We start from the raw sequence: 8,645 nt of genomic DNA, 5'->3' as shown, positions 1-8,645 counted from the left end.
AGTGGTGTGGGGTTGTAGGGCTTTTTGAAGCTTCCTTGGCTTGTGGAACTTTTGATTGTAGACTTTTAAAATATTTTGGTTTGATGGCAGTGTCAGTGTCTTTGAGCGCACTGCCCTTCTTCTCCCTCCCCGCATATGTCTATTTGGCTCTGTGGAGGTAGTAAGGAGCTGGCCCAGAGCGTGGTGAAAATAGAAGCAGGAGCTGGCTGTTAAGACCAGCCCAAAAGCAAAGAAGAGAAGGCAGGAAGGGACAGGAAAGCTGGACAAATGGAAACAGGAAACCTGGGGTGGAGAAAGGGAGAGTGTTGACATATTGAGGGGTTGGCAACCAATGTCACAAAACAATTTGTGTATTAACTGTTTAATGAGAAACTAATTTGCTCTGTAAACTTTCACCTAAATCACAATTAAAAAAAAGGCTCAGGGGAAATACTTCCTTCCTTGTGTCCCTGCCAAGATGGCCAGTGCAAGAATGGATGCAGAGCTGGAGGGCACTCTTCAGTGCCTGGAGCTGGGACATTTCTCTCAGGACTCAAGAGACTGAGAAAGGGTGAACAAGGCCAGCATTAGGCTTTATGAGGAGAGAAGTCTCTGAGTTCCTGAAAGTGCAAAAGTATGGGCCTGGGGGTAGGGGGGATGGGGGAGACAGGCAGGGGTGTAACGAGGATAGGGGGGAAGGGGTACTGGAATCTTTCCTTATCAGTCAAAGCGTTGCATATTCTAAAAAGTCTTTGAAACCCTCACATCCTAGCTTATGACTGAATACGTGCTAAGGAAAAAAAAAAAATTTTTTTTTTTCTTAAGAGTTTGAAGAAAGATACTTAAATGCTATTTAAACTAAAAAAAAAAAAAGAAAGAAAACACATAAAAGGTCTGTGGGGGAGACAGAGAGGAAAACTGTGTAATGCACTTACAAAAGGTCCCATTTATTTGGATGTGACCTAAAGGACACTTCACATTGGCGTGGCAGCCACTTTCTTCAGCACTTTACAGTGATTCGTGTTCCTAGGAACTTGACAGTTATTTTCAATAAAGTTGGCTTATTAAGCATTTTCGTGTTTTTATGTTTATACCCATGTATGTTGTCTTAGGCTGGGTTCTCTAGAGAAGGAAAACCAGTAAAGCATGTATATATATATATATATATATATATATATATATATATATATACAGAGAGAGAGAGAGAGAGAGAGAGAGGTTTATATCAAGGAAATGGCTCACAGGGTTGTAGAGGCTGGAACGTCCTAAGTCTATGGATCAAGACAGAGGCCTCTCCTGATTCACACAGCCACAGGGGCTGACGAAGCCAAGATCAGCAGGTCAGAACGCAGGGCTCTTGCTCACAGGCTGTGAAGATCTATGAACCCCAGGATTGGCAGGCAAGACCAAAGGTAAGCTGCTAGCTCAAGTCCCAAGAACTGGAGGTCAGGTGAACAGGAGCCAGCTGCAGGATCCAAAGCAGGCAAAAGCCAGAATGTCTGCTTATATTGGGATGCAGGCCACACGCCCAAGGAAACTCCTGTTCAACTGATTGGCTACTCACAGCAGATCCCATTATGGGGGTGATCATATAATATAGCAAATCTCAACACGGAAACAATCATGACGTTATATAACTGCCAAAACACTGAGAATCATGGCCCAGTCAAGTTGACACACAATCTTAAACATCGTGTGTGTGTGTGTGTGTGTGTGTGTGTGTGTGTGTGTATGGAAACCCTGGTGGCGGCGTAGTGGTTAAGACCTATGGCTGCTAACCAAAAGGTCGGCAGTTCGAATCCATCAGGATGCTCCTTGGAAACTCTATGGGGCAGTTCTACTCTGTCCTATAGGGTTGCTATGAGTCAGAATCATCTTGATGGCAATGAGTTTGGTTTTATATATTTTGTATGTATTATTCATTTCATTTTAAAACAACGCCATAAGGTAGATCAGGCAGGTATGTTATCTCCATTTTATAGAAATATAAAAAACTGTTGCCATCCAGTCAATTCCGATTCATAGTGACCCTCCAGGACACAGTAGAACTGCTGCATAGGGTTTCCAAGGAACGGCTGGTGGATTCAAACTGCTGACTTTTTGGTTAGCAGCCATAACTCTTAACCACTGCTCCACCAGGGCTCCAAAACAAACCTGTTGTTGTCGAGTTGATTCCGAATCATACAGGTAATGAGTGCTAAAACCCAGAGCTTTTACAAATTGCTTGATCTAGTGCACTTCCCACCACAGTGTATACTTCCTCTGACAACAGGAGAGAATGTCTACTTTGGGGGACATTACACAATCAGAATTATCAAAGGGCTCTTAAGGAATGTGGAGATAGGAGGCAGGAACTATTTGATAATATTTGCATCAGGCATGTAAACTACCCCATTCTAGCAAAAACTAAAGGGGTTCTCTTAGTAACTGGGATTTCCTGAATCCAGTGAATTATTGCATCTTTTCAACAATTAATAACAATAATTGCTGCTTTTCTTTAACACCATTAAGGCTTGAAAGTCATGGGACGGGCATGATTATTCTCATTTCATAGATCAGAAAACTGAGGCTCAAGGATGTAATCTGTCCAGAATCACCATAGACAGAGCCAGAAGCAGAAAAGAAATTTTCATAACATAAATGCAAATGATTATATATTTAACACTGCTACCCACATGTCAGTTTATCACACCGTGGTAGCTCACATGTTGCTATGATGCTGGAAGCTATGCCACCCTATACCAGCAGGCTCACCAGTGGTGGACTTAAGACAGCAAGGCCTGGAAATCTACTTCTGAAAATCAGCCAGTGAAAACCCTGTGGATCACAACACAGTATTGTCCAGTGTGATGTTGGAAGATGAGCCCCCTAGGTAGGAAGTTACCCAAAATACACAGCAGCCACAACAATAGCTGAGCTTACCAAATTTGTAAAGGTAGTACAGGACTAAACAACATTTCTTAATGCTATACATACGGTCACCATGAGTCAGAGTCAACTTGACTCATGGTCAACAACATATGCATACCATGAAGTGTTCTTACATAATATAGTGCATTCTACCGGGAATGTCTCAGCTACTGCATAAATGGTTAGAGCATCTTGTAGTAAAAACAATAAGAACGTCTTGAAAGTGGGGTTGTGACAGCAGGAGGAGTCTGGGGGGTCAGCCCTCCAGTGAGATGAAGTAGCAGGACCAAAAGGGAGAAATTGGGCCGTTTTAGGATTAGGTCACCTGGCATGTTGTGGGGGTGGAGATGGGACTGAGGATCCCCAACCTTTATACATGTACACTCAACCCCTCAGCTGTACTATGGTTGTTGTTGTTATTAGGTGCCGTCCAGTTGGTTTCGACGCATAGCAACCCTACGTACAATAGAATGAAACACTACCCGGTCCCATGCCATCCTCACTATCTATGTTTGAACCCATTGTTGCAGCCACTGTGTCAATCCATTTTACTGAGGGTCCTGCTCTTTTCCTCTGACCCTCTACTTTATCAAGCATGGTGTCCTTCCCCAGGGACTGGTCCCTCCTGATAACATGTCCAAATCATGTGAGACAAAGTCGCACCATCTTTGCTTCTAAGTAACATTCAGGCTGTACTTTTTCCATGATAGATTTGTTCATTCTTCTGAAAGTCCATGGTATAGTCAATATTCTTCCCCAACACCATAATTCAAAAGCATCAATTCATCTTCAGTCTTCCTTATTCATTGTCCAGCTTCTGTATGCATATAAGACAATTAAAAATACCACGGCTTAGGTGAGGTGCATTGTGATGGTTAAGATTGTGTGTCAACTTGGCTGGGCCATGATTTTCAGTGTTTACACGTGATCACCCCCATGATGGAATCCGCTGTGAGTAGCCAATCAGTTGAAAGGGAGCTTCCTGGGGTGTGTGTCCTCCATCTGAATATAAGTGGAGGTTCTGGCTTTTGCCTGCTCTGGATCCTGCAGCTGCCTCCTGTTTGTGTGATCTCTGGTTGAGTCAACTCTGACTCTTAGTGACCCTATAAAACAGAACGGAACTGCCCTGTACAGTTTCCAAGGAGCAGCTAGTGGATTCAAACTGCCAGTCTATTGGTTAACAGCCAAGTTCTTAACCACTGTACCACCAGGACTCCATGTATTGCCCATAGAATCTTTCAGTATTGCAACTTGAGGCTTGAATCTTATAGTCAGTTTTTTCAGCTTGAGAAATGCCTAGTGTGTTCTTCCCTTCTGGTTTCGACTCCAGGTCTTTGCATATTTCATTAAAATAATTTTCTTTGTCTTCTCGAGTTGCCTTTGAAATCTGTTCAGCTTTTTTACTTTATCATTTCTTCCCTTCACTTTAGCTGCTCTACTTTCAAGAGCAAGTTTCAGAGTCTCCTCTGGCATCCATTTTGGTCTTTTCTTTTTTTCCTGTCTTTTTTTTTTTTTTTTTTTAAATTTTTATTAAGCTTCAAGTGAACATTTACCATTCCAATCAGTTTGTCACATGTAGGTTTACATACATCTTACTCCCTTCTCCCACTTGCTCTCCCCCTATTGAGTCAGCCCTTACAGTCTCTCGTTTCGTGCCAATTTTACCTTCTTCCCTCTCTCTCTATCTTCCCATCCCCCCTCCAGTCAAGAGTTGCCAACACACTCTCCTGTGTCCACCTGATTTAATTAGCTCACTCTTCATCAGTATCTCTCTCCCCCCCACTGACCAGTCCTTTTCATGCCTGATGATTTGTCTTCGGGGATGGTTCCTATCCTGTGCCATCAGAAGTTCTGGGGAGCATTGTCTCTGGGATTCCTCTAGTCGCAATCATACCATTAGGTGTGGTCTTTTAATGAGAATTTGGGGTCTGCATCCCATTGGTCTCCTGCTCCCTCAGGAGTTGTCTGTTGTGTTCCCTGACAGGGCAGACATCGATTGTGGCCGGGCACCAACTAGTTCTTCTGGTCTCAGGATATTGTAGGTCTCTGGTTCAAGTGGCCCTTTCTGTCTCTTGGGTTCTTAGTTGTCGTGTGACCTTGGCGTTCTTCCTTTGCCTTTGCTCCCGATGGGTTGAGACCAATTAATGTATTTTAGATGGCTGCTTGTTGGCATTTAGGACCCCAGGTGCCACAATTCAAAGTGGGATGCAGAGTGTTTTCATAATAGAATTGTTTTGCCCATTGATTTAGAAGTCCTCTCAAACCAAGTTCCCCAGACCCCAGCCCCTGCTTCGCTATCCTTTGAAGCTTTCATTTTATCTCGGTAACCTCTTTACTTTTAATCCTGTCCAATTAGGCTGACCTTCCATGTTTTGAGTGTTGTCTTTCCCTTCACCCAAAACAGTTCCCATCTACAGATTGATCAATAAAAAGCCCTCTCCCTCCCTCCCTCCCTCCCTCCCCCCTTTGTAATCACAAAAGTATGTGTTCTTTTCCGTTTTTTCTATTTCTCAAGATCTTATAATAGTGGTCTTATACAATATTTGTCCTTTTGCAACTGACTCATTTCGCTCAGCATAATGCCTTCCAGATTCCTCCATGTTATGAAGTGTTTCAGAGATTCGTCACTGTTCTTTATCGATGCGTAGTATTCCATTGTGTGAATATACCACAATTTATTTACCCATTCGTCCGTTGATGGACATCTTGTTTGCTTCCAGCTTTTTGCTATTGTAAACAGAGCTGCAATAAACATGGGTGTGCATATATCTGTTTGTGTGAAGGGTCTTGTATTTTTAGGGTATATTCCGAGGAGTGGGATTTCTGGGTTGTATGGTAGTTCTATTTCTAACTGTTTAAGATAACGCCAGATGGATTTCCAAAGTGGTTGTACCATTTTACAATCCCACCAGCAGTGTATGAGAGTTCCAGTCTCTCCGCAGCCTCTCCAACATTTATTATTTTGTGTTTTTTGAATTAATGCCAGTCTAGTTGGTGTCAGATGGAATCTCATCGTAGTTTTAATTTGCATTTCTCTAATGACTAATGATCGAGAGCATTTTCTCATGTATCTGTTGGCTGCCTGAATATCTTCCTTAGTGAAATGTGTGTTCATCTCCTTTGCCCACTTCTTGATTGGGTTGTTTGTCTTTTTGTGGTTGAGTTTTGACAGAATCATGTAGATTTTAGAGATCAGGCGCTGGTCTGAGATGTCATAGCTGAATATTCTTTCCCAGTCTGTAGGTGGTCTTTTTACTCTTTTGGTGAAGTCTTTAGATGAGCATAGGTGTTTGATTTTTAGGAGCTCCCAGTTATCTGGTTTCTCTTCATCATTTTTGGCAATGTTTTGTATTCTGTTTATGCCCTGTATTAGGGCTCCTAGGGTAGATCCTATTTTTTCTTCCATGATTTTTATCGTTTTAGTCTTTATGTTTAGGTCTTTGATCCACTTGGAGTTAGTTTTTGTGCATGGTGTGAGGTATGGGTCCTGTTTCATTCTTTTGCAAATGGATATCCAGGTATGCCAGTACCATTTGTTAAAAAGACTATTATTTCCCCAATTGACTGACACTGGTCCTTTGTCAAATATCAGCTGCTCATAAATGGATGGATTTATATCTGGATTCTCAATTCTGTTCCATTGGTCTATGTGCCTGTTGTTGTACCAGTACCAGGCTGTTTTGACTACTGTAGCTACATAATAGGTTCTGAAATCAGGTAGGGTGAGGCCTCCCACTTTCTTCTTCTTTTTCAGTAATGTTTTGCTTATCCGGGGGTTCTTTCCTTTCCATATGAAATTAGTGATTTGTTTCTCTATTCCCTTAAAGTATGACATTGGTATTTGGATTGGAAGTGCGTTGAATGTATAAATGGCTTTTGGTAGAATAGACATTTTTACTATGTTAAGTCTTCCTATCCATGAGCAGGGTATGTTTTTCCATTTAAGTGTGTCCTTTTGAATTTCTTGTAGCAGAGTTTTATAGTTTTCTTTGTATAGGTCTTTTACATCCTTGGTAAGATTTATTCCTAAGTATTTTATCTTCTTGGGGGCTACTGTGAATGGTATTGATTTGGTTATTTCCTCTTCGGTGTTCTTTTTGTTGATGTAGAGGAATCCAAGTGATTTTTGTATGTTTATTTTATATCCTGAGACTCTTCCAAACTCTTCTATTAGTTTCAGTAGTTTTCTGGAGGATTTCTTAGGGTTTTCCATGTATACGATCATGTCATCTGCAAATAGTGATAGCTTTACTTCCTCCTTACCAATCTGGATACCCTTTATTTCTTTGTCTAGCCTAATTGCTCTGGCTAGGACTTCAAGTACGATGTTGAATAAGAGTGGTGATAAAGGGCATCCTTTTCCTGTCTTTTTAATGATCTTTTGTTTTCCTCATGTATGATGTCCTTGATGTCATTCCACAATTCATGTAGTCTTTGGTCATTAGTGCTCAATTCTTCAAATCTGTTCTTGAGAAGATCTCTAAATTCAGGTGGACTATACTCAAAGTCATACTTTGGCTCTCACGGACTTGTTTTGATTTTCTTCAACTTCGACTTGAACTTGCATAAGAGCAATTGATGATCTGTTCCACAGTCAGCCCCTGGCCTTGTTCTGGCTGATGATATTGAGCTCCTCCATTGTCTCACCCGGGAGATGTAATTGATTTGATTCCTTGTATTCTGTCTGGTGAGGTCCACATGTACAGTCACCGTTTATGTCAAAGAAAAAGCATTTCCAATGAATAAATTGTTGGTATTGAAAAATTCTATCATGGGACCTCTGATGTCATTTCTATCACCAAGGCCATATTTTGCAACTACTGATCCTTTTTTCCCCAATGTTTGCATTCCAATCACCAGTGATTATCAATGCACCTCCATTGCATGTTTGATTAATTAGACTGCAGAAGTTGGTAAAAATCTCCAATTTCTTCATCTCTGGCATTAGTGGCTGGTGCGTAAATTTGAATAAAAGTCATATTAACTGGTATCCATTGTAGGCTTATGGATATTATCCTATCACTGACAGGATAGATCTCGATATGTTCTTTTTGATGATGAATGTGGTGACGTTCCTTTCCATTAGCCATTCCTGGCATAGTAGGCCATATGATTGTCTGATTCAAAACGGCCAGTACCAGGCCATTTCAGCTCCCTAATGCCTAGAATATGGACCTTTATGTATTCCATTTCATTTTTGACAACTTCCAGTTTGCCTAGATTCATACTTCTTACATTCCACTTTCTGATTATTAATGGATGTGTGCAGCTGTTTCTTCTCATTTTGAGTCATACCACTTCAGCAAATGAAGGTCCTGAAACTTTAGTCCATCTACGTCATTAAGGTTGACTCTACTTTGAGGAGGAAGCTCTTCCCCAGTTGCCTTTTGAGTGTCTTCCAACCTGAGGGGCTCATCTTCCGGCACTATATCAGACAATGTTTGGCCACTATTCATAAGGTTTTCACTGGCCAATTTCTTCAGAAATAGACTGCCAGATTCTTCTTCCTAGTCTACCTTTGTGTGGAAGCTCTGCTGAAACCCGTCCACCATAGGTGAACCTTCTGGTATTTGAAATACCAGTGACATAGTTTCCAATATTCCAGCAACATGCAAGCCAACATAGTACAAAAAACTGACAGACGAGTGGTAGTGTACTGTGGTAGTGCCTCCATACCCATCCAAAGCCAAGGTGGCTAAGCCCTTTCAAGCATGGCATCCAAGAGACTCAACCTTTGGATTAAGACCCTTTTCCAT

Source organism: Loxodonta africana, chromosome 21 (assembly GCF_030014295.1).
Source record: "Loxodonta africana isolate mLoxAfr1 chromosome 21, mLoxAfr1.hap2, whole genome shotgun sequence".
NCBI classification, from domain to species: domain Eukaryota; kingdom Metazoa; phylum Chordata; class Mammalia; order Proboscidea; family Elephantidae; genus Loxodonta; species Loxodonta africana.
The sequence above is the reverse complement of the archived record's forward strand: the minus strand, read 5'-3'. Positions refer to the sequence as shown.